This window comes from Anser cygnoides, chromosome 6, assembly GCF_040182565.1.
Source record: "Anser cygnoides isolate HZ-2024a breed goose chromosome 6, Taihu_goose_T2T_genome, whole genome shotgun sequence".
Lineage (NCBI taxonomy): Eukaryota > Metazoa > Chordata > Aves > Anseriformes > Anatidae > Anser > Anser cygnoides.
The window spans coordinates 7,562,150-7,589,898 of NC_089878.1; the positions used below are offsets into that span (position 1 = coordinate 7,562,150).

General features: G+C 36.5%; 1 long non-coding RNA gene across 3 annotated transcripts in view; it reads right to left on the reverse strand.

Annotated features, from left to right (window-relative positions):
* LOC106034561 (uncharacterized) overlaps positions 1-27,749 on the reverse strand; it is a 105,109-nt gene that overhangs the window by 35,201 nt on the left and 42,159 nt on the right. For 2 of the 3 annotated variants that reach the window (XR_010832250.1, XR_010832248.1), the window contains exons 2-4: positions 15,613-15,832; positions 2,778-2,924; positions 2,078-2,191 (exon numbers count right to left, since the gene is read on the reverse strand). This is a non-coding gene — a long non-coding RNA (uncharacterized lncRNA). Of the gene's footprint in view, positions 1-2,077; positions 2,192-2,777; positions 2,925-15,612; positions 15,833-16,961; positions 17,025-27,749 lie in introns of all 3 variants that reach the window. The other variant, XR_010832249.1, reaches the window with a different exon arrangement.

A 27,749-nucleotide genomic window follows, 5' to 3' on the forward strand; every position in this document is an offset into this window, starting at 1 on the left:
CTTCTTTTCCCCAAAGTTTGGGATTGTGTCACTCTAGTTTGTATAGATTTTTTTTTTTCTAATTCAACACATTATATTCTGCTTTACTCACTGTACACTTGTTGGCTTCGTGAAGAGTTCCTGAAGGCTTGCTACAAATGAACAGTAAAGATAATAACAAATAAGAATGCTGAGACAGGAGAAGCTTTTCTGTCTAGCTTAATAATACAGGTTAAGCTTCATTTCTTTGTGGCCAAACAGATTATTTGTTGAAGTAGTTTAAAAAGGCTTTAATCTAATTTCTGCATGCCTGTTTAGCAGAGCATGGATCATCAGCTCAGTGCCTGGCTAAAAAGATTTTCAGGAAAACACAGAATTCTAGTCTCTGGTATCTATTCAAACAAAAGGGACAAGACTCGTTACTTTAAGTGATTATTATTCACAAAAATCTTAGTTTATGGGATATCTGCAGAAAGAAGGTGATGCTATTGCAGCTGGATATTCTAACCCCATCTCACTGTAATGTTCTGTCAGACACTAACAAACTTAGGTAAATACGTTTCCTGGAGTGCACACACTATAAACTAGGCTTTGTTATTGAGCATCTTATTTCAAGTCTGTTTGCTGGAATAAAACTTGTGATAGGAGACTGGTATCAGGAACACTATCAACACTATTTGTGGTACCTTGAAGTTGTTACAGTCATTAATTGCTGTCTGTTAATGGTAATTTAATCCTATGTTGTGCAATGCAGCAACGACTATTTTGTAAAGGTTAATGAAGCCTTTAGGCGATTATGATCTTTACAAAATTCCCTAACCTTTGTATAATAGCTTGTTCCTCTAAAAAATTGCTATTGACAGTAAGTGTTTCACTTAGCAGGGAAAATCCCTACCTTTATAACTGCTGGGAGCAGGGATTGAGGCAGACAGTGAAAGAGAGACCAGAGCAAAACACAGTATTAGGCCTTTCGCAGTATGCAAGCATTCAAAGAAAAACTTCATGAAAATGGATCAGAAGTTCTCTCAGATAATTGCTACGCTAAAATCTGCAGGTAGCATTTGAAAAAGAAATATGAAGTGCTGGTACATCTCATGGATACAATTCAACAGTGTTATTGCAGGTCTCCCATGCATACATGTTTTCTGCATACATGTTTCCATAATAAACATACACATAAAGGGAAGGCTGGAGAAGCAAACTGGGAAGCACGCTCAAAAACATTAAACCTCCCATGGCCATTCCCCTCAGCTGTATGTTTTCTAAATGTGGAGATTTGCAAATTAGTAACCATGGAGAACATCACCAGTCTGGCTTGTTTTTTCTAACCTTGCCCATATATTTCACTCCTTTTGATTCTTAAATAATGATATTTTCTTAAGTAGATTCTTACGCTGCTGCTTATAGATTTGGACCCGAGTTTGACAATGTGTTTCTCAGTGCATAGGGTCAGTGCATACAGATTCAGATTGGACAAATTCATAACATACTGCAATCTCTGTTGGACAGCACTGGTAGAATCTAACAAATACATAAGGACCAAGTGAGCAACATTCATAAGGAGCACAGTTAGCGTTAAGTGGAGACTTTAAACCATTACTCTATATTTAAGAGTTTGTGGACCTTGGCACGGATCAGATACAACACATTCAATTTACTGACAACTTGTTTGTTATATATACTGCCGAGGCACAGAGGCAGTACGCTGCCAGAGCTGCGTGTCTCTATGGCTACTAGTTTCAGATTCAGGATTTGCTGAGTTTTCAGGACCCAGAACAAGGGAGACGCTTGCAGAAAACAGCAGTACGCCCTAGAGAAAACACACCCAACAGCCTTTTTTTTTTTAATAAAAAAAGCATTAATATAAAATAGCAAGCAGGCTGCACAAGTGGGAAAGATGGTAGTATGCTGTAACCTTTGTACTGAGGAAGCAGATGGAAAATGTTAATAGCCCACACTATACAGATTTTCTCGTGAACTTATGTTCCTCTAAATGCTGATGAACCGGAGCGAGCACCAGGAGGGAGCAGTCTTGAGTCCTATACCCTGGGACATGCTGGTGGCTCAGCACCTCTGGGGCTGGATGCTCAGTGCGTACCTGAATATTGGCCCATTCTCTTCATCATCAGCTGATGCAGACTCTGTAACCACCCTGTCATATATATTCTTTCACTTAGGCAGTCAGTAGTATGCAGAGAAGGAAGTACCAAATCTGGAAGACCAGCAATTATTTCTGTTTTCAATTGTTCTTTGCTCATGAAAATTACATTTCTTAATAATAATGCAGCAAGATTTTACATCTTACCTGATTTACACAAGTATCTATGACATAATCATAAGATTTATTTCCTACCCAAACTGCCTGAAATGCAGATTCTGACTGTTGTTGTGGGTGTATGGAACTCCTGTAAAATTTATTTCACAAAACAGAATCCTGGCAAAAGGAGGGAGGAGTGAGCATGCTTTGGCTGCTTAACAGATACTATGTAAAGCAGCTCTTCTTGGCAATGCTCTCATTAACTTTGCCACCTTTGATACATGCCAGACTGAATCTTCCTCAACTAAGGAATTGCCTTTTTGTTGTCCCATATAATTCATCTCCTACCTTGCTTGTGTTAGAAGAAGCTGCATAATTGAAGACCACTTTGTTCCAAGCAGCACTTAGAGCAGCTGTATTTAGAGGAGAAAGGTGGCTGAGCCAGGAAAAAAGCTTGGTAAGACAGGAGCTCCGCCTATTTCAAATTCTTTAATTTACAGCTGAAAAGCAGAAAGGGAGTGCAAGTTTTTTGAACACTTACCTCTGCTCAACAAGGCAGAGAACCTCTGAGCTGCACAGGCGTCCTCTCCAGCCCCTCAACCAATCAGACACTGTGAAAAGGGTTTCAGATCCTACAGCCTTGGGCTCAGCAGGTTGCAGATGTTTTTCTGGGAAGATGATGGGTGAGCTGCAAGAAACAAGATATTCTCACTCTATGTGCTTTATATGTCCACCAAACATTTTGAAAAAACATCTCTTTTTTAAGATTAAGACTATTTGCAAATATAGGTCATGTTCTAACAAAATCTATTGCATACACATATTGTGACAGCTTATGTTGGTGGCCAAACCTTTCTAAGCTACGTAATAAACATGCACAGTTGAAAGCCTTAAAGCCTGCCACTTTTAAGTGTGACTTAAGTCTTTTAAGTGCCTTAAGTGCCTGCCACTTTTAAGTGTGACTACACTTTTGCCTAGTGTACTAATCTGCATCTAGAGATCTAAAGCAAAGCTTGGCTGGATCACATATATAACCCTTTCTTTCCATCCTGCAAGTGTTACGTGACTGGCATCTTCTCTTTAGAGGGAGAGCACAGAGCATGGAGAACAGCTGGTTTCTGAGCTCTGAAATATGCCAAGCCCCTGCAGTACAGACAAGCTGTTTGGCCAGCATCACCCACTGCTCCATCTTCTTTTCCTGTTCTAGCACGAAGTGGTTCCACTCATGCATGTTTAAGATCAATCTTGAAAACTTTCTTACTCTCGTTTATGCTTTCCATTTGCCCACTGAGAACCTGCTGATGCTTACTGAGCTCTTCTGGCCTCAGTGACCACAGCCTTTGAAAGATAAGACTGCTCAGCTGAGGACCATTTACCATTTAGTTTACCATTTATTTGGCATTCAACAGAAAGATTTGAACTCTGTTTAATATTGAGTAAGTTCGCTACTTCTAAGTATTCCTTAAAACTCAATTCTACTAAGAAAACCAAAATCCATTCTCAGAATTGTGTGAAACTAGGTGCTTTTACAGCTTGCTACTCCCCAGATTTTTCTTCCAGTTGCCTTCTGCCTTCTCTTACAAGGATTTGTTTTAATCATTAAATATAACTGGTGTTTTCTTTGGAGGGAGGCATATTTTTCTTCTCTTTGTGAGACAAGTTTGCAAAGAGAGTTAATATCTTTTATTAAAGAAGCTGATAAAGTTAGGACCAAAAAAAATAATAATAATGATGAGCTTTCAGGCATACAAGCTGGCAATAGCAACACTTTTATTGCATGTACTTTTATAAAGGAAGCTTAAAACTTAAGTGGAGCCCCTGGAAATTACCATAAAAATGGATAAAAATATGAACTATGTTTGATTCAAATAACATTTCCTATATCTAGACTGACAATCAAGAAGCTTCTTAGACTATGGCTGTAAGTTCCCTTTTAAGGTAAAATAACCTGCTCAGCACTGATTGCCACTTCATGAAAGCTAGAAAGGTATTACAAAATCCTATAATGGTATTTAGTACAAAAATAACATTTTCCATTTAGAAACTGAGTAGAAACTTTCAGAGACTTCACAATTTTGTATTATATATATGAAATGAAGTTGATACGTGAAACCAGTGAGATATGCAGCTGTACTACAGTACGCTAACCAATCATACCAGCTAGTTATTTGATTTTAAAATGAGATGAATGAGTGCCATGTCTAAGAAGCAAAGGACTTATTTCTTATTGCTGTGTAAGATCTTTAACATCACCAGATCAAGACACTGTATGTGAAAGGTCAAGTTATCTCCTCTAGGAAGATCCAAATCCCTCTCAAAATAAATATATATATTTTAAAAAGTAACACAAAATCCCAATCAACATGGCGTACCATAATAGCAGCTAAACCCATGGTTGTGTTCAGCTTACAACTGTCCCAAAGATTACTTCTGTGAGAACAGAGGCTATAAGCAGAAGGGGGGCATAAACGAAGAAGTGAGGGCTCAAATGCCATATTGCATAATCATAAACCACATAAGAAGATTCACATTGTCTATTTTTGCAGCACAATGCTGAAAATATCATTGCTACTTCTTCCTTTACCTTTATACCAGCAAATATCAACACCAAAACCAGACCAATCAATCGACAGACAAACCTATGTCCTTTCCACATGACTGTAATCTTGATCTTTTGCTGCTGCTCTTGTTTCAAAGCCCCATGGGTTTTGGTTTGTTTGATCCACTCACAGATCAAGCAAATGGAAGTATCAAAGATCTTAGCTCATCTGCAAAAGCAAGAGAATGAAAGAAGAATGCCCAATACATAATAGCCAAAGGAAAAAAAAAAAAAAGAGAGAGAGAGGAATTGTGATAAAGCTGTACATGATTTGAAGATTTTGAGACTGTGTTGGCATGCCTGAACTTCGACAACACCATTTGCCCATAGCTGACACTATCATATCAATGATCCACTGCTAGGAACTATCAATTCATCATTATCGGGCAAATAAATATCAATTTCTATCAATGGCTATGGATTTGCACCCACCTTTAATTTTGCAGAGAAACACTGACCCTTCATTGCCATGGACAAAAGACAAAAACAGAGCTATTGAAAAAATGGTTTGAATAAAGGTGAGTGAACACACAGCAAGAGAAAGCTCGAGAAAAAAAAAATATATATATATATATTTTTAAGATAGAAGCATCGTAGATAAACTGCAGGAGCAAGAGAAATATGCGGTTTATAAAGCTGCACTTTAAATTTCTCTTATGCTATATTGCTGTCAATCTCAGCCACCTTCCTTTCCAAGCCAGCCCTTTTACTTAGCAGGAATTGTATTGTGTGCTAAATTCAGCATCTTCTGGCTGAAAATAATTTCAAACTGAACACTATAGTAGAAGATTTTTCCCTCCTCCTCCTCCTCCACCCTATAGCTATTACAGTTCCAGCTCATGTTAGCACCAACTGTGAAAGCCAAAAACGGTTCAATAGGCACAGAGCAGACCTGTCATGGTTTAAGGCTGTGTCTTATTCTCTATTCAGGGGAGAAGACCTGTACTAGCTCTCTACTATTTTTTATTTATTATTTTTTTAATTATTTTAGAAATACCTTTTTTTGTTCACTGGTTAATCCTAGGTAATACCAGACAAAGCTTTCTTATTTGGGTTTTGTTTTCTCTCAGTTTACATAGGACATTGAGTTCATTACATGAAAAGACACAGCTAAATGACAAATTACTGATGGCTTCTTTGCCCCTTTACCTTGAACTATGAACAATAAAAACAAGCGTTCTAGACCCAGAGAAGTCCTGGAATAAATCTAATACTTCTACAAAGACTTTTACATAGTTTCTCAAGAGATTTTTTTGTTATTTTTTTCAACAATTGGCTCAACCAAATACGCATAGTTTTATGACAGAAAAATGGTCTTAATCATTTTTAATTTTTTTTTTAAACTTAGGTCAAATTTGCAATACAAAGAGCTCTAAGCTCGTAGCAACACTCAAGAGTTAGTCACCCCCTTCTTTCTATTTCACTGTCTTTATGGAGTTAGTTAACATTTCTTTTTGGCTATGTAATATAAAACACTAACATTAAGACCTTTAAAAGGTGGTCCATACTGTTACCATATACAATTACGCAGCTGAAGAGTGATCCAGCTTTCTACAGCATTGAGAGAAGCAGCTTTCATCTCTGTCTGGAGCCACTGATGTTCATATTCTCTCTCTCCTATCCCTGATATCTTTCTACGACTCCACCATTGCCACCTCTGGGAGGATGATTTTATACTTTTATACTTCTTGCATCACACCCCAAACTTTGTTTTCCATTGCACACATTCTAGTAAGCCTCCTTCCAGCATGCTAGTCCTATGGCTAATACAATATTTAAGCCTGCTTCCAGAAAGTCAGTTCCACTGGGAATTTCAGTAAGGGGTTGTTCTAATGCATACCAGTCAGTTTCCCTCTCTGATTCCATTATGCTTAAACTCCTGTCAGAGTTTAAGAAGTGTTTGGACTGTGCACTTAGTCACATGGTCTAAAATTTTGGGTATACCTGTGTGGTACCAGGAGTTGGACTCGATGATCCTTATGGGTCCCTTCCAACTCGGAATATTCTATGATTCATATTTTCTGTCATGATTTATTCTCCAAAAATTGATTGGATTTTGGATCGATTCTCAGGGCATGACAAATGCTTTCTAGATGTGCAGTAACTTGACCTTCAAAAGGTTGGTTTTTTTTCCATCATCAGTAGCATTACTTGTGTGCCACCAGAGCCGCGCTTTTTGATGCTTTCCAGATGCCTAAATGTCCATTATGTATGGTCTGCATTATAGAAAAAGATGAGAAAAAACAATAACAATGGCCACGCTTAGTGGATGAGGAAGCTAAAGTTCATTGAAATCAGAAGAAAGGCATTTATTAACCTTGGGAAGATGTGGACCTCACAGACTGATTAATGGATTAAGTAAGATCATACTAGAAGTGTTTGCACAAGATGATCACTGAGATCAGGCTTCTAAAGTCCCAATCTGTTATTTAGCACAAGCCATCTCTCAAGGCTCACATAAAGTTTGTTTGTACCACTTTGGCTTCCTGATTTGTATGGATTAGGGAATGACTGCCTAGACAAAACAGGCACCTGTTCCTGAACAGTCTGACTCATAAAAAAAAATAGTAATACAGGACATGAAATTCAGCCAGCATAAGGTCTGAATAGCGATTACTGTGGCATTGGGGAGCACTAGATTTTAGGGTTTTCCTTAAAGGAAAAGATTTTATCACTCCAAACCCATTACGCAGCACAAAGTTCAGTTTATTTAGATCTGCTTGCTTCTGCTGAATAGTGTGTAACCAATAATGTACAGCTTCGCTATGTTATAGTCTACCCTAGGATTGGCAGGAAAAGGAAAAAAAAAAAGTCAGCTAACACTGAAATGAATCAATAATAGCAGAAAGATAAGTGGCACACAGGTTTTTGTCTTAGAAAGATGCTACAGATGAACACAAAACCTGTTTTAACTGCCATAAGGCCAAGAACAGGCGCAACACCCACAGAGGTAAGTGTCTGCAGCAATCTCCTCCCCCAGTTACAGGCCAGCTCTTCTGTTCGGCACACCTCCATAAAAGATCAAAACCATAGGCTAAAAGGTAGCAGCAAGAAATTGGACTTCACATCTCAAAAACACATTGCTAACCAGGCACACCAGCCTGACTTTCTCAAATGTCTTTGAAATGTTTGCCTGGAAGCCAGTGGAGAAAATCTAAGTTTCCCACAGTACAGAAATTTTTAATTATTATTATTTTTCCCCAAAATGTTGTGTTTCAAAGTGCTATGTATAAAAGCCTTAAATCTGGGAATTTGACATTTTAATTTATGTTTAGAAATGTAAGTTATTCAGTAAAATAATGAGATAAGTTCAGACTTGGAACAAAATCGAGGTGCAAGTGACATGTAGCACAAAAGTCCCAAAAGTGCAGGTTTGCCGTAAGCTATATCAAAAAAAAAAAAAAAAAAAAAAAAAAGGCAAATGGCAATTTTACACTGAGATCAGGACACAGGAAGCACAGTGAGTGATCATCAGGAGCACATCTCAATCCTGCTTTCATGGCCTCTCGTGACGCTAGCTATAGAAGTGACTTAAGAAAAAAGTGATTCATCATCCCTCTGTACTGATTTCAGCCTAAACACCTGTATTACATTTCAAAGTAGCTCCAGTTTCTGAGATGATAGGTGGAATCAGTGAATAACACTTGTCTGGTATGTGCTTGCACACTTCAGGAATCTCAACTGATTTTAATCCTTGCTGAACCAAAGGCATTTTAGCTAGCCTTTAATTAACAGATTTATAACTTATGCTATTATTCTATAGAAAAACAAAAAAACTTTTTGACCACACAATCTGTCTTTACTCCTATTTTCAAAGTCCTACTCAATTCCTCATGAGAAAATTTGTATGGGATTTTGGAGCTGTGTAGAGATGTTCCCCTGGCTCCCCTCTCGGGAACGGAGATAGCAGCAAGCTGTCAGCCATGCAGTCCTCTCCTGTCACACGCTACCAGTGCTGACCAGCTCATACTGTATTTTTTGTCACAATGCACTTCCCTATCCATTCATTTCTGTGCTCCATATGTCCATACATTTCGCTCATGTGCCCATAATGCTCAGGTATACAGCATACATAAAACTATGATCTGATTTTTGCTAGACAGCATTTTGGCATTTCACCATTGCTGTGCTAGCTCATGAAACCCAAAACAATATTCTAAAAATAAATCACTTTGTCAGAACAAACCCTTAGTGGGTACATATAAATATACAACCACTCCATAATTATTATCTGGGTTAACAATATTTGTCAGCACTTGTACTGCAGCTACCATGCATAAAGGAATTTCTTGGACTGGAAAAGATGGGCAGAACATGCATCCCTGAAATGCAAGCTATATTTTCTGCTCTCCGAGAGTCCAAAAGGCAGATGGGACAAACCATCTGAGTTTAACTCCTGTCTACACCTCCCCCCCACACCACTACATGGACAGACAAATACTCCAACCAGCACAAATACACACTAGATTTCAGTTTCAGTTTCCAAAGTGATAGACAATGCCGCATAAATTAGTATTCAAAACTGGTGGTAACAGGGAATGTTACCAGTACAACACCAAACATAAATTAGAGATGTTTCAAGAGAGAATCCACAGTTTCTAGCTCCCCCCCGGTGAATCAACAAAGATAGAGCACAGCAAATAAGTTAGCTAAAAGCAAAGTACTCTTACAGCTCACTGTCAAAACAATAGTGCCTGGATGAATCTTCCTCGCCCTGCTAGATTTTCACCACCAATCAGTACTTCATCATTTTGTCAACATTTGAAGCATTGTCATTTTAAATTATACTATAGTCACAAAGAAAGTACCTGATGTGTCCAAATGATGAACCACCAACTCCTGCCAAAAACAATAAAGCAGGAACACTTATTTTCTGCTGGGTAAACCACTTCATTTCTGCATTACAGAAGAGCTCTTTCAGAGCTGAAAAATAGCATGCTACTGCCATAGAAACATTTGCAGTCCTGAAAAATCTTTCCCCTCCCCTTGCTATGCTCTGCCTTGCTCAGCCAGGTTTAAAAATGGGACAGGAGCAGAAACAGCTGGAACTTTTTAATCTGTTTTTTCCAGCACTCCTTCCTAATCATTTGTGATCATTGCATATGTACCTCAAAGGATTGTGTAGTGCCCTATCTGCAGAAATGTTACACATTACACGGACTGTGGAAATAGGCCGGTGCTTGTCTCATCATTCTGCTGAACATTTGAGAGAGGCCTGGAACAGCAGCAGCCCATCAGCTCTTGGATGAAATAAACAACACGTCATTAGAAATAGACTCCGCACCAAGAATGCTTTAAAGTGAGCAATGGGCAAAGGCTGCAGGACACATGCTTGAAGGGCAGGTAAAGAGCAGGATTTTATCAAAGGGCATAAGATCTTAGAGACATATTTTAGGGCTAGATTGAATTTAAAAAAAAAAAAAAAGAAAAAGAAAGAATGGAAACATTTAATGTCCCTTTACATAAGTGCAAATTGAAATGAAATGCATGAAAATTTGCAAGTGCCAAAGGATTTTACAGGCATTGCTATAGGATTTTATTTCATCCAGGTGGCTTTCTTTATTTTCTGAATATGCAGCATCACCCTGAATTATTTTGTTTTTTAAAACTGCTAAAGTGTTTTTGTTTATTTTTCATGCACTTTTAAGTCACCCTTCACCACACAGCTAGAGATTTTCCATGTGTTGCAAGCAGTTGTTAATTCCAAAGACCTTTGTAGCCTGAATCCCTGCACATGAGCCTGGCAAAAGCACCCACTGAGAAGGGAGCATCCCCTCATCCTACACCCGGATTTCTCACTCAGTTCTGGATGGCTGAAAAAAATCAAGCTGCCTTCGTAGCTTGCTATTTCTACAGCACGTTTTGGCTCCCGATGCTTAATGTATAGGTCAAAGGTTTCTTTCCTTGAGGAGCACTGCCACAAGCTCACATCTTTCTTGGGGAACACCAGTTCAGATATTTGGACAAGTGTATTTTAAATGAAGGAAAGAAAGAGAGAAGAACCCTAACCCTAATTCTAGGCAAAAGCCTAGAATTCAAGATTTTTAAAAAAGCTAATCACAAGAAACATGTTTCCACACAAAACTGGCTATCTGGATTTTGAACAAAGTTGACTTTTTTTTTTGTTGTTATTTTATGCAATTACTACCTTCTTCCTTCTTGTGACACTAACTTTAGCAGTGAATTTTGTACATGGTCTCTTCCAGCTAGGGCTGTTGAGCATATGATGATCTTTCCTCTCTGTATAAAAACCCAGTGTAGGTAACTTAGAAAATATCTCTGAAGCTCTTTGATAAAGGTCTCATTTTTACCATGCACTCTTGAACATGCTGCATTCAGTCAGCATAGATACCACTAAGTACCATTGAGAAAACATGAAAGCAAGCTATCTAGCAAGCCTGTGCTTGGATTTCAATGTGTTGTGAGGTCTGCGAAGAGATGGCCATGAAAAGCACTTTGTATTTCTGAATAGAAATTTAAGCCACTTAATAAGCAATAATGACTATTGGTTTTGGACATGCCAACAAAAATATAGTATTCTTTCACATGCTTAGGCTCCCTTTTAAAAATCGTGGAGATTTTTTATGACGTTTTGGGACAGCTGAAAGGTGATGACCATTTTAGGATTTAATTAGAAACATATTCAAGTAGTGATATTCCACTTGACAAATGATTTTGTATATTACCTATTAAACCAACTCTTAAGCTAACTCTAAGCATGTTTTCCTGAAAGGCATATTAGTCCCTTACTAAGAAAATATGGAATAAGACAATTCAAACAAAGCCCTTGCAAAACACCAGGTGTAAATATTTTTAGATGAAACACTAAGTGATAGCACTATGTCAATAATCCTTCAGTTCTTAATGTTTATATATTTATTTTTTATTTTGTTTGTATAATCAGGAGATAAGCTATATGAATGAACCAGCTTACATAAAGCTACTTGGGTGGAACACTTCAGCAAAACCTTTGGCTCTTCAGTGGAAGAACTGTTGAATCTAATACAGTTATTTGACCATAGCAATGTCAATTTTAGTCCCTGCACCAATACATGTCCAAATAATCATTTTTTCAACAGTATACTATTCCAAGAACTCAAACTTCCGCTTAGGAGGGTATCGAGAAAGGCTGTTAATTTTGGTGAAATGTTAATGCCATATTAGCAAGGACAGATACTGTAATATATTTTTGGTAATTTTAAGTGAACTAGAAGTGCACTGCCATCTCTTTAGGAGGCTGAATCAATGTAAATCAGAGAAACAGTGACCTCATTTAGATGGATATTTATGCCGACAGCATTGTTAGTACTACTTCTTAAGGAAAGCTCGTGCAAGATTTAAATAAATTTGACTATTACTTCATAGGATTTTCTGTTTCATTGGATGGGATGGCGGAGATGTACTTTTTTTTCTTCCAGACCAAATTCCTCTCTTATTCAAGATCTTAGAAGATGTTCTGATGGAAACAAATTTCATCTTGTAAGAGCCTTTTGGGAAAATCAAACTAGAGTCAAATGTCTATGAAAAAGCATTCCTGTTTTTCACTGGCCTCACTGGAAAATAAGACCAAAGTGGCCATGAATTTTCCAAAGGAGATAGTCAAAACTAATAGCCAAGAGTAACTATTGATTTATGTTTTGTATTTGTTGTCTTTTGGAGCATGAATGATCACCTGCAGAGGAAAAAATATTGTCCGCTGCTCAGAATTCATTATTTTTCTCCTCCATAGCATGAATAGGTGCAATTTTTCTTAAATGAATTTTTAAGAACTGTTAAGCAGAAATTTAACTTTCCCCCTCAAGCTGAATGCATAAATAAGGTTTTCCTGTGAGAAGTCTCCATATACGTAAACAGACAGCAACCTAGTAATACGCATATCTGTGACTTCCTGAAGTTTGAATGCATTACCAAACTTTCTCTCTATATTTTTCATTTTCTAAATTTAAAGGTTTTTTATATATAAACAAGTAAAATATTAGGTTTTTTAAGACTGATAAAGATTTCCATAGAGAACAACTTTTGATACAGAAGCCTAATTTGAGAAATTTCTGATCAGGTTTAAACAATTCTCCATTAACAGATTCTTTTGCATTCAAATACAAATACAATGTCACTTTCAATGCCACCAGAACTGATTGCAACTCAGCAGGAAGAAACAAAAATGTCACAATACCTATTGGCTTGCTTGGGGAAAAAAAAAATCATACCAAGTTCAGTATATATTTATTGCTAAGAAAAATACAGTCTTCTAGACCAGCACCTTAACCTTCCATGATCATTTAAGGATAAAGACCTTCCAGTCAAACAAATGTATCAAGGGGTAATACAAAGAAGTTAACCCTATATGGCACTTAGTTTCCCTCTCAGTATCCATTCATCTTTTGCAAAATTATAATTTCCAGACATTAGGTATGATAAGAAGAGAAGAGACAGAATTTTGCACTTTGACTCCTCAAGCTGTTCTAGTGGTTTCATTATTTTTAAAAGATTAAATATTTCAGCCTAATATCTCATTAGAATTTGTCCATAAATCAAAATACATTGTGCCCCTCTCTGAAAAATTAGAGGCCCCTTCATCACCTCCCCTTTTTGTCAATGACAAACTATTCACATAATAGCAATCAAATTCCTTCTAAGTTGTCGTATTGATAAATTAAATAAACTGAGTTGGTTGGGTCTATCAGTACAAAGACTTTTCTCTAGCTCTGAAATTATCAATGCAGGTCTTTTTTTCTTCTTGGATCTTTTAACTTTTTTTTCTTCCCCAAATGTGGCTATCAAAGCCAGAATGAGCATTTCACTGTCCAGCCACTATCAGAGTATTAAGACATGCAATGATTTTATATTTTGCTGTGCCTCTTACATAGCGGAGAGGATGAATGCTGCAACAAGCCTGAAAGGAAAATTCCAGAGTTCATAAATATTAAGCAGTATTAAAGCAGTGCAGGAGAGTGCACAGTATTTCAAATTTAAGCCCCACTAGAATTCACTCCATTTTTAGTGTCTTTCCCTACCTTTCTCACTTTCCACGTTCACCTTAGTTTGTGTATCAGGGATCTGCATTACAAAATGCTTGGTCTGGCTTACCAGGCAATTTATGCAGACTACTTTTGAGGGGGAGGGGAAGAAAGAAAGAAAAAAATGAGCACAGTGAAATTTAAGTTTCAAATTCTAATTCAAGTAATGCCTGCCAGCTAGTCCATTAACATTTTCAAACTTGACAAGGTGCTCGTGCTTTTACAGAGCACTAGGATTGATTTAACTCTGTAGACTGGACTGGTATTCACAATTCACTCAAATTCATTCTACAGGTACAACTGGCACGCTAGATTTAGTATCTTCAGATAAAAGCAGAGAGCAAACGATTTTTATTGTTGCTATAACCATTACACCACTGCCATTTTTTTTATTACAACCCTGTCTACTTAGCTGAGGAGCAGAGTTTATAGAGAAGAATAATGGGATTCTCGCTCATGACCGAGTGGACTTGCCTTTAAAGTGTTAATACGTCTGTACAAAAGTGATGTAAAATGGAATATCCTTCATTTTTGTGTTCAGAAGGCCTTTGGAACCAAAAGACCATGGGTATTCACAAGCTATAAATATGAAGAGGTTTTAAAAGCCTCAGAAGTACCTACAGACAGGTGGTTAGAGTAATCTGAGTTGGGCAGTCACCACCGGAGGGTCAGCAAAGCAGCACAATGCATTATTCCCATCCCCTTCTTAAACTGTAGGGCAAGTCCTTTCTTGCTATAAATTGTCACAAGGTGTTTACCAGCCATTAACTTAAAAGTGGCTCTAATTTCTCAGCTTGTAATTAGGGATGCTGACTAAACCTGATCGGGCATCATCCTGTCAGCTGTGTCATATTAGTGATGCAAGGCACCTCTCCCTCTCTCCCAGTCATGACAATTCATTAGTTCTGCTGTTGGAGAGCAGCTGTACCATTTGAGATGCAATTTATTCAGATTCCCTCAAAATTGTTGCTGAAACATGGGAAGATAAGTGATTTGATGAGGTTATGTATTTACTGTCAGATAACATTATGGGTTGGATGTGTGGCTAGAAATGATAGGAGATTGTTTTGTCAGAAATATTGGCCTTTTTAAGGCAAAAGATTAAGGTAGATGAGGGAAAGGACAAAATGCTTTAACATGTCAGGTATGTCACACTGTTATCTGTAAAACACTCCCCAAAAAAATATCCTGTCAGGATCATAAATGTTTTACCTTCGTCCCAGTTTACTGACATATTTTGTAAAGCATCTAGTTTAGTAATAAACATAAGCAAAACCATATTTGTTCAAAATAAGAAAATATACAATGTTCTGCTTGATTAGCAAGTGGGGCGTGTGCATGTAACGCGTGAATTTCGAACTAACTTAAATGCCAAACCAAAAATGATGAATTGAGAACTTAAGTATTTAACTTGTGCTCTGAGAAATAACATCAACTTACCTCCTCTGAGTAGACCTGAAACAAATCCTCAGTGCTTAGAAAATCCCTAACTTTAACTCGTGGGTGTTTTTTAACCCCAGCAGCAGCCCTCACTGAGGTACATGGCAAGGTAAAGCCAGCTCAGTCAGAAAGCCGGTTCTCCTAACCATCTCACTTTCATGAATATTCAGTTTCCAAATTCAAATTAAAAATGTACCCAGATAATAGACTTTGGGGGTCAGACCCTAAAGGTCCTTTGGCTGCTATTCCGTCTTTGACAGTAGCCAAGGGAGGGTGCCAGGGAGGAGGAGCACAAGAACAGGGTAAGCATACAATCATACCTGCCAGGAAAATCATTCAGCTTGCATCAGTCTGAAGCTAAGGAGCTCCTTGAGCTTCAGGTGGTGTTTTTGCATTTAATGGCTCTCAGTCAATTTTTCTTCTGGGAAAACGACTGTTATTCACGTAATTTTGCTTCATGAAAAGAACATATTTCATTGAAAGTTGCTTCCTTGTGTTCACTTTGAACTCTGGAAATATTTACGGTGGCCAACTTTGTTCCTGTACAAAAAACCAACAGGGAACATGTCACACATGACAGACATCAGTAGAAATTCAATGTCGCTTATTAATGCACTTGAGAGATTTTCAAATATACATTTCCCATGAAAAGTCAAAAGAGCTCTACCTTCCTCAGTTGCTGTCTCAGTGACAGTTTTTACCTGTAGTAAACTATACATTTAAGTACCATTTCAGATATTTACTCAGATCTGAAATAAGAAATTATTCCAGATTATTTCTTGCATTTCTTTCATAGTATATACATTCTGACTTGCTTCTGATGCCTGTGATTAACTAACTCCAGATACTCGGTTGCTTACAATGGCAATTTTTCATATGGATTTGACTTAGACATTTCACCAGCTTTAGCATCCAAATATTGGATGCTATCAGTGTACACATTGAGTACAGCAATATATTTTCCCAACCACAAAATGTCATCAACACTGACAACCCCGTCATGGTCTTAAATCCAATATCCTGTGGCCTCACTGACTTCTGCATTTTAATTTGCTATCCCAGTGCACAGTAATTTCTGGTTATCTGTGTCATAGTCTTAAGCACATCTCAAGATGAAATGTTGGCAGGTTGTCATGTTTGTTAAGAACAGGTGCTCTGACTATGGGCTGTTTTTTTATTATTTTATTTTTTTTCCTTTCTCTAGCTACACTTTGAAATTGGGTACTCTGCATGTGGAAGTAACCTCTGGCCATCCGCAACATGTAGATCCTTTTATCCTCGATTTATACATACGTGCACAAACATTAATTTTAATCAGGAAAAGCTAAAATGAAATACCAGTGAAGGAAGACTTGTTAGGCATGACATTTCATTTATAGATATAGCTGAGAAGATTAACGTCTGAGCCAGCAGCATGTCCTTTACTACCTTCAGCTACCCAGAAATGAAACGTCACATATGACAACTCATTCCTCACTGCTTCTGAGAAATTCTCACTGCCATTTTTTTCTGTCTCCCTAGACTCTATCTTCCTACACAATAATATTAATTAAACAACAAATCCAGAGAGTTCTAAAGAAGGAAACGTGCACAATTGCTTTCAGGGCATGCATATATTTATATATTTTATTCAGATTAATGTTTTAAATGTCTTTAATGTGTGACTTACATGAAATAAGGTTAGTTCCTTGGGACTCTGCTTCTGGAAAAACTTCAGAACAAATGAACGTACCTATAAACAAACACACTTGGGCAGCAGGACAAGAGAAAGAGAAGAGAAAGAGAAAATGGGAGAAGAGGAAGAATATAGGTGGAAGCCCAAGGAGATTTGTTTGCAGACATCAATGCCAGAATGATTACTCTACAACTGAGTTAGGAACTAATCTGAGTCCAGGGTCCCTTTTATTCTCATAGCTTTCTATTCACACTGTTAAATTAACTTCTTACTACTAACATGTAGTACAAAAATAAACTTTCCAAAGGAAAAAATGAATTATATATAATGCAGAACACATGGAAGTGAAGAAAAAATCATTTTATTTTAATGTCTGTTTAAACAGGGTGATATCTTCTAATTTTTCAGGTGAGTCTAACTGATCAAAAACACATTGTCCAAATTCCCTAATACATAGCCATATCGTAACAGCTTTTATTCAAGCAATAGGTTAGAAGGAAAGCAAACCTTAAGTAGATTTCTATGAGTCAAAATTAAAATATAGACAAAATAAAGTAATGTAATAATGCTTGTGTGTGATGCAGAAAAGGAAAAATGAAAATGTTTTTTCCCATGAATGTAGATAGATGCATCACAATAGTTTTAGTACTGTTTTATATTTACAATAACAACCTTTCTGTAAGTGCAGAATTCAAACGAATTTTTACAAAAAAACTAGCAAAAGGATATTTTGCATGTCCTAGATGATCCACAGGGATTACAGTAATTCTATATCAACACAGTGCTATCCCAGTAATCAGAGCATCTCCCTGGCTTCACAGGTGCATTGCACGCACAGTAAGATTGGCAGGCAAAACAAAACAACATTATTACTCATATAGATGATTTGCATCACTTATGACACTTATGAAATTCAGAGGTGCTGGTTATATTTGTTCAGGCCCTATTTGAAGGCACTGTCCAAAAGGCAGCAAGAAAATCCAGCTTATTCAAATATTACTCATTAGCACAACACAGCAAATAGTAGGCAGCTACCCCTGCCTTCATCAAATGATATTTCTAACAGCATTTTATCTAAATATTTCACTAAACATATTGTTCAGCTGCTTAGCACGCGTTAGTAACATAAGACAACTTGACATCTCTTACATTTTTCATGAGGGGTAGTTTCACACAAGTCTAGCTAGACTTAGGAAAGCATTATTATAGAAAAATCACTGGAGAATGAATTGTTTACAGCGACAATGGGTTTCTTGAGCTTTTCTGTCTGAGAAGATGCATTGGCTGTGATCACCAGGTATTTTAGCACAGAGCTTTTTCTTTCCCCACTCAAGTACATTCTTTCTGGAACTCCGAAATGTCAGGCAATTGGCAGATACACTTTACATTTGCCTCATTTCTTCCTACCGAAATTGTCTTTGCTAACAAAAGAGAAACTCAAAGCCAGTTTTTCCCACTAGGAGTATTTGTCATCTCTTCATGTTCATTGTGTTTGGAAAATTCAGGGTAAAGACTCTGACTGACACCCAGGTTGCTTTGCCATGAAAATCTCATAGCTTATTTGCAATGCCTATCATGCTGAGCAGAAAAACAGGTGCTTGTGCTGAAATAGAGGGTGTGTGTGTACAGGAGTCAACATCTCTCTATAGAATTAGAGAGAAGAAAAATGGTGATTCTAAGGAAGCACTGTTGACACTGGGAAACCATAAGACAACACTTTAAAGAAAATTAATTACTAATATTGTCCACTATTAAATCTTCTACCATAGTATTAACACAGCAAAAGCATGTGATGAAGTAATGCTTTTGAATATCCTATTTCTGCAGCAATTTTAGTATATAGGCAACATTTAACTAATTTTCAGGGGACATGATCTAGATGGACCAGCACATTTTCAAAAGTCAGACTAACACCAACAAGGTCTGATATTAGATAGCAGAAAGCTTTTTTTTTTTTTTTTCCCCTTCTCCTTTTGAAGAAACACCTGGAAATTAAATGCAAAAAGCCAGCTTTTTGGGTAGTTGTCTAGCTTGCAGGGAGACTTCCTGTCCACACATTTTTAGACATTGATAAATTCGTGGAGGGACTTATTTTTAGGTTTTAACTAAAATGGACTTCTGCTCTGCTGAAGAAAGACAAATACACACCAAATTTTACGCCTGTTAGATATTGAACTGTATTTACACACTCTAGGAAACACTTAAATATTATTGGGAAAAAAAATAAAGCCTTCTGCTCTGAAATTAGTGCCAGGCAATGTGCTGCTATTGCAGCCGACACCTGCCAAGCCCATCTTCATGTATTCCACTGCATGAGCATGGGACCAATACCATGGTCTAAGGGTATAGGTCAAGGTCACAATTCTATGCATCCAGTCTGAGTTATCACCATGCATTAAGAAGCAGCTAAGTTCATGCCTTTCTATGATGTTATAATCTCAGCAACATTTGAAATTTAGAGGCTGTGAGAGTCCTGAGGAATTTTTACTGTTTTGGAAGAATAAATCAAGATTACACTAATTTTCTGCACACACATACCCCACCCCTTAAAAAGCTTGTAACTGCTTCCATGCACTAAACATTAACCTCGGGGCTTCAAGAACAGTCACTACGCCAACACATCAAAAGAAATAGAAAATCTATAGAATGGGAAATTTACTATGATTTGAAGACCTTGCATCAAGACACCCTCATCAAAAAAGGCAAATGCAATTATTTAAAACTTACTTCCATGCAACGTCATCTTTGCAACTCCGAGATTCCATTTTTAATCACACTGCAGACCAACTCCTTCCTCTCTCTCTCAAGCAAGCAATTAGTCACCACTTACTTCTATTATTTACTTCTAAAAGGGGAAAAGCTCACCTTCAACTTTTATCCCTAAGCCATGCTGAGATACTTTTAAAGTTATCCAGTTACAAACTGGGTTATTTCTACAGCTTCTTTCATGTAAGAATTGTAAAGAACTTCAATAAACAATTCCATTTAAAATGGCTAATCAAGCCATCAAGTCTTATAAGATGCAGATGTTCTTCTCATTCCTGCTGTAGACTTGCTGAGCAATTGCGGGGAAATTATTTCAGTTCATTGTGCTTTGTTATCAGTTTAATGAATAGAGAAACAATAATTCCTTTCTCTGACCTTTTGTAACACTTGCTCTGAGGCCTATTGTAAATTTTACTGTGCACATACTGTCTCTTATTATGTATAAATTTGGTATTTATTAAAATAAAGCCTTGATTTCAGTTGGGACCTCAAACAACGACTATAGAAGAAATAACTAGTATACAGGCATTTCAGCTGGAAAAAATGATTATGCTATTTTTTCCTCCTAAAATACAATGCTTCAGCAGTGAAGTTAAGATGAACAATCTAACACACATTTTCATTCCCTGCTTTGTAATGCCACATCATCTTGCAGCTATCCAATATTAAATGGGGAAATCTCTCCCCTAATACAAGATATTACTTCTAGCAACCAAGGTAACATTGATTAACTCATGCATCCTTTCTAAGCCCTTAAAATTTTATAGGCTATGCAAGTTATTTTTAATACAATCCTGAATAAAGGGACTTGTGATATATGAATATTACCAAGCCTTTAAAACAAAGCCTGTAGTGAGTGAATGTTAAATGTGGTCTACTATTACATCAGAAAAGATATGCTTAAAAAAAATAATTAAAAAAACGCCACAGGCAGAAGGACTGTCTACTTAATCCAGAGACATAAAATCAAAGGGAATATTAGAAATGAAAGTAAAGTTTCCTATCTGTGCTTAGAGATGCACAGCACAATTTCAGACAGATGACAATATTCATGGATAGGCTGCTAGAGACAATTTTTTGATGCTTTCCCTTTCTGATTATTTGGATGCTAATGGTAAATACTAGTGTTTTCTAGGATCAGTCAAATTATTCTCAGAACAAATTTTCACCATGGACAGTATTTGATATACATCAAGGAATGAACAAGGCTGATGGTATGCCCTAGATTAATCTGTTGTCTTTGTGCAATTAATTTTACTGTATTACAGGCTCAGCATTATACAGAAGGCCATTGGAGAGCTACAGACATGGTGGTAAATTCCAATGGATTATATGTTTGGCTTTGCACTGCTGGAGGAAAAAAAAAAAAATCTCAACAGAAGTCATGTCCTAATTTCACAAGTAATCAGGATTGGAGAAGTCACTGTTTCTGAAAGTAGTCTTTTTCCTGCCCTACACTTTTAGGGTAAATAAGGAAAATTTTCTTTTTTTCCTCCCCCTCTTTCACATAAGATAGACTAATTTTCCTCATTTCCTACAATGTTCCTGTTTGCACCCTTCACTGAATTTAGGCTTCCTAGATACGAAAGGCTTTCTGAGCACATCCACAGCTGTCAGAACATGAAAACAGCTTCAGTATTTTTTTTTAATTTACTGTAAATTAATTTAATAATAAATAAATTAATAAATTAAATTAATTTACAGTAATTTAAAGTAAAATATTTTTAAATTCATTTTTAAAAAATTGTTTAATAGGTAGAAATCTTTTCTATGGTTGTTTTTGTTAAGGATAAAATAATAGATAAATATTAAAAAAAAATAGACCAAAAGGGACAGATAGGTTGCAGTGCTTGCTATGACAATGATGGCTTGTACCACGCAATTTCTAAATGCGGGTTTCCAGTGCATAGTGCTTTAAAACTTTGTTTTAAATTCCCCAAAACTGAAGTTTCACTGAAAAGTTAACTATTTTTGTTGTAACCAGCCAGATAGAGTTTTGAGAGGAGAGAAAATGGATTTGAATTTGAGGAACTTCTAATTCTCTGAGATAACACTTTTGCATTTCTAATATTTAGTTTTGAAAATTAAGGTTTTTTTTTTTGTTATATGAGTATTTAAAAGTTTGTCTACAATCACATTGTAGCTTAGAAACCTATTAGAAAGGCTTAGTCTTTTTGATATTTTAGTATAATAAAGTTCATTAATGTAACAGTAGTGAGTCACCTAGCTTTATATGACTACTCAGTGTCCTCAGTACCAGTCTCCAACAGACTGCAGAATAATAAAATTCATAAGCTGGAAAGATCTGCAAATTATCAAAACAAAAATATCAAGGACAGTTTCTACAGAGTTGAAAATATAAAACATAATATAAGCTTGTCTTTTGGAAAAAAATAATAAAAACAAGCTAATGAATTTGAGATGAAAAATCTTTATTCAAAGACGAGACACTGGGGAACTAATATATCTGCTTACATCTATACATTTCTGTTATTAGTTACATAAATAAATTGCAGTCCATATTAATGCTAGATCCCCTGTATCAGGCAAAATGTAAAGATCATGCAAATTAGAAATTGCCCAGAGTAAAACAAATCTATATATTTAAAACCATGTTGCCACCTAGGGAAAAGTCATGCAAGCATCTCTATCTCCACATATTCCACCCACCTTGACTAGCTCTTCTCTTCTCTACCTGAAACACTTCTTGTCTAATGAATTTCTAAGAGGTAAAAACAACAAAAAAATCCACTGGATAAATTGTGAAGCACACATTTATATTCCAGCTAATTAAGGGAAACATCTTCTACCAATATTAAGGAGTAGCAAGTAAACAGTTGAAGTAAACAGATCTTTTATTTAGGCTGGCTGCCATGGTAAATGCAAAGACCTGGGAGACATGAGCATGGGCAGAAGAGGGCTCAGAATACATGAAAGAACTTCAGCTTTCAGGTACGAACCCATGGAAGCCTTCAGGAAAAACACCACCCCACACAGCCAAAGATGTAAATTAGTAGACAACTAAGCAAATTAGGGGGAAAAAAACTAGTACATTGGGAACACAGTGGCCAGAGAGAAAAGGTCTCCTGAAAACAGTTTTTTGGCAAAAGGAAGATGTTATGAAAGCAAGCAAGAAAATAGCTGATGTGGAGATTGACAGCTAATTAGACAAACTTGTAAATCGATGTGACGGCAAAGAATGTTATTGTGATTTTACACCGTATTAATAAAGATTTCATTCTGTGGACAGAGCTAATTAAATGTCTTCCATTGAATGGTGTTGGGCCCAAATTTACCATATGTACAAGCCTGACACAACCCAGAAAGATACAAACTGGAAGGAGTTCTGGGCAGAGGGAGTAGGGAGGAAAAAAAAAAAAATGAAAAAAGCGTTGCCAAGTATATGTGAAGAAACATTTGAACAAAAAATTAATGAGGGAATTGGACAAGATGACTTTCTGATGTCCCTTCCCACCTCAACCATTCTTATTCCACAATTGTGCAATTGTTCAGATGGTTTAAGACACAAATAATGTAAATCACAGGTGAGACAGTCTATTTAACACACTAGAGAAGCAGTATTTCACATAGGAGTAAAACAGACTGGGAAAAATAAAGATGATATTTGTATGAATTAATGCAATACGTATAAAGGAGCGTGTATCAGTGAGGTTGGTTCCATTCTACGACTTGAGAGATATTCGATTTGATTGCCTGAAAACCAGACTCCAATTCAGAAATCTGTTCTTGCTGGAACATTTCTGGGAAAATCCATAAAGTTTTTTTTCTTCACATCTAACCTCTGCTCATAACTGACTCCTATAACCACAGTGGTCTGATTATAATGCAAACACTATAAACCAAAAACATCTGTCTCAGGAAATGACACAAGCACACAGTTGGGAATCACACTGAATTTTCACAGCAAGTTTAATTGTTACTTTTACCTTCTATCCATACCTTGCCCTGTCTCTCTATATTGGGTGAGGAAAGGAATTAATCTGCTAAGGCAGCATTGTACGCACTGGAGGAAAACAAAAACATTCCCACACAGAAGCCTGTTTTGTTCCTAGTTTTCTTAGGGAAAGAATATCACAGCTTCTTGCATTTTGAAGAAAATAGAGACAAAACAGAAGATAACTTCATTATCTATTTCGTTATTGGACATGATTATTAAATATTTATCTTTTGGGGATCTTGCTGAGCAGGTTGTCTTGGCAATAGTCCCCTCATTTTCCTGTCTACCTGCTCTTCAGTTTCCAAAGATTTCTTTCTGAATTTTGCATTTTCTTTGTTTTAGCCATGGCTTCTTCCCTGTAAATAATCACAGTCACAAATATGCTATGTATGCTGAAATACATACATGTTGATATACATAATTTTTAAATATGCATATAGAATTTCAACTTGACAGTTCTCAGTATCATTTCTTTGGCTTAGAGATTTGGACCTGACCCCTGACAGCCAATGATGATTTCAACTTAACGTGTAATAATCTCTGACAAGAGATTATTAATGTAATTATTATTAATTATGTAATAAGCTCTGACAAGCTTAAGAAAACACAGGAGGTCTTCATAGTTCTTATGGAGTGCACTTAGCCAATTTAGCTGCCTAATGACCAAGTCATCTGTAAAGAGAGGGTATTCAGGTAACATGGGTGGCATCAGTGCCTACATCTACATCCATTGAAGCCACCTTTGTTTAGCTAATACTAAACTGTTTCCAATAGAACTGCTTAGATTTTGCTGGACTGCACGCAAATTTCCATGATCCATCCTGAGACATAAGAAAAACATACGTAAAGCTAAAATGATACCAGATGACAATCTTATTTATAATGATGGCTGCAGCATTGTGCGCCAATATTAAGAAACTAATTTTTCACTCTATTTCCCTCCTGCAATTTTTTGAGATTTAACTGATCATTCCTCAGCTGTAATTTTGAGCTCCACTGAACTGTTGTGGCTGTTCCATTTAAATAAATAAATAATTTTTAAGAGTGTGAACTGAAGTCTTTCTGCCGCAGCTGAATGGTGCAATTCATTGCGTTCTAACCTTACCAGCATTCCTCAAGTGGTGACTTGGTATCTTTGTTGGGAAAAACAAGGATATCAACACTAACCCTGTTTCTTTTTCCCTGATTAAAAACAAGAACAAAAAAAGAACAACAACAAAAAAAACGCTAGTCATCATAGTGAACAGAAAACCAGGATGCATGCATGGGTATATATTATTCTACGTCTGTATATATTATGTACACATCTGTGTGCATGCAAGACTTGTATCTTAGCTATTCATACTTCAAACAACATTCTTGTGTGAATATGATTAAAAACAAAATTTGGGAACAGGAAGAAGTGTCTAGTCTTTCTCTGCTATAACTGCTTTGCAATCTTACACAGATTGTCCATTTTTCCTAAAAGATGGACAAACACAATTTTAAGTTTTCTGAGATTCTTTAACGTAGGTAGCTACAAAAAGACAAGCCATATCATAAATCACTGTTGTTTAGTGGTTTTTGTACCTCAACCTATAAAATTAGTTATTTGTGAAGAGGATATTACTAGAACCAACTCACGCCAAATTACTCATTTTAAAAATATCATTGCAAATGGATAATGTGATGGTTGAAAAAAAAAATCATTCCAAGCAGTAATTAACCAGTTTTTGCAGTAAGAACCAAATAACAATTACAATAATACTAACAGTAAAAGTAAAGAATTAAAGAAAGTCAGCACTATTTGGAATTGGAAAGCTTAGACCTCTGGTTTTCTTTAGTACAGTCTCGTTTGTTTTTGGTTTAAATCCCGTCCTGCCCTACAGTAGACCACAATGAATATCTCACCAAGGGTCACTAAGCAAGGACACAAACTGGTGTACCTCGCATGTTGGCAGCAGCTTGGAGCTGTCACACAGCAAGGAATGGAATTCTGTACTCCCTTCCTCGTGATGTACTGTAGAGATTTATAGATTGCAAAGCTGCACCAAGCTCCAGCCAAGTTTTTTTTTTTTTTTTTTTTTTTTTTTTTTTTTTTTTCCCCTAAACAGAAAAGCCCCCAAGGTACTAATATATAGAACCCACCTACCACTGTTTAAAACAATAGTTTTAGATTAGGAAAAGCACCACAGGAAACAAAAGCATTATAATAGCATGGGATACAATGGAATGAGAGTAATAGAATGTGAGAGGTTTACAGAAATGTGAGGAATACATACCAAGATAGATATTAAAAAAAATATGTTGGAGCAGCAAATAAATTAATTCCTCTGTGGAGCTGTACTAATTTCCAATGTGTGTCACCCCCTCCTTCCCCCCCTCTCCCTGCAAGTTATATTGTTCTGGGAGGCTGACAACATTTTAAACATACATGACATGTTCTAGCTGTTCTCAGCAGAAGACCTATTACATCTTATATTCCTTCAACATTATAATTTAATTAGCGTGGAAGCTACGTACACAAGCTGCATTTATTAAAAAATATAAATCAAAGTGTCTAATGCAAGTTATTGATATTTTCATCTCAGTTTTTCTGTACTGGTCCTCATAAAAATAATTTTAGTTTTGACAGCCTGACTTCCAGATTTTTATATCGTAGCTCTCAGTAGGACATGATCGTGCATTTACATGTTAACCTTTACATAAATTTTCTTTTAGCAAATGTATTTGATGCCAATTCATGCATGTGCATATTTTGAGGATCATATTTTTAAATTTCAATCATTTTGTCCATTTTCTTTAAAAGAAAGGGTTAGAGATTTTCCAGAAGGAAGATGAAGACAATCACTATTAAAGAATCTTAAATTACCAAACAAGTTATTCAAGTAAAACTATTAATACACCTCTCAGCATTAACCCACTTTGCTGCACACTCTCCACCAATGAGCTGCACACTTGCTTGAAAACCACATACATTTACATCTCACTAACCTCTAGCTATGATGCAAATTAGTTAAGTCACAGTATGATGCACAGCAGTTGATATACATACCACAGCATGGCAATGTGGTGTGTATATACATATGTACACAACAATAACACATGCACATAAGCTCAGAGATACTATACGTATTCCTGATAGTTGCCTGAAGAAAGAGGTGCCTACAGTTTTGTGCTCCTGAAAATGCCAGAACTATTGTCCTGAACATTAAAGTCTTAGCTGGCCAACATAAACATTCCAGGGATTTAATATATACAATATTTTGAAGTAATTATAACATCTATCTAAGCAGTCCATATTCAGCTAGCTAACTGTATTTGTCAAAGATATTTATGTATCACCAGCAATACCTAGTCATTATAGTACCTAGTCATTATAGAGAAATGATTACAGGAAAGAATCTAAATCACCGTTACAGCAATCTCAAAGTACAATATTGTAATTACAATTTGAATTTCAAATACAGAACACAGGGAGCAATGCATCTCTTTGGGACATAACTTTTGCTAGTCCTACTGCCTTCAATTTTTATGTTTTCTATTAGAAAATGGTATTCTCCATTATTTTTTCCTATTTCATTGATACTCTGCAAATCCATTTCTATAGAGATGATATACTACACTATGAATATATTTACATTTACTCTAAATATTTAAAGAGAAAAAGCCAGGATATATAGCATAAAAGTTATTTCTAAGCTAATCCATGTTTGCATTTTATTTGCGCACTCCATGGCTGAAAAATTAGTGGAGAAATAAATCACCAACACTCTTTGACCAAATCTGGAGACTGTGTTGGTTTGCCTGAAATATCTCAGATGATCCTTACCAATAAAAAGAAATAGGCCTGGTCTAACAGAAGACCTCTCAGTCCCCCTGGCAGTGCTGGAGCACCACAGTGGGGCCCAGAGGAAGGTAGCTGGGCAGCAGCGACTGATGTGGAAGAAGTCAGTCTTTGCCAGAGCAGCCTGGATCTCTTTGGCTTCCCCACCAGTGCTGGAGGACCTTGGTTCGAAACCATTTTTTTTTTTTCTTTTTTGCTTATTGAGAAGGAAACAAAGAATGAGACGTGTCTG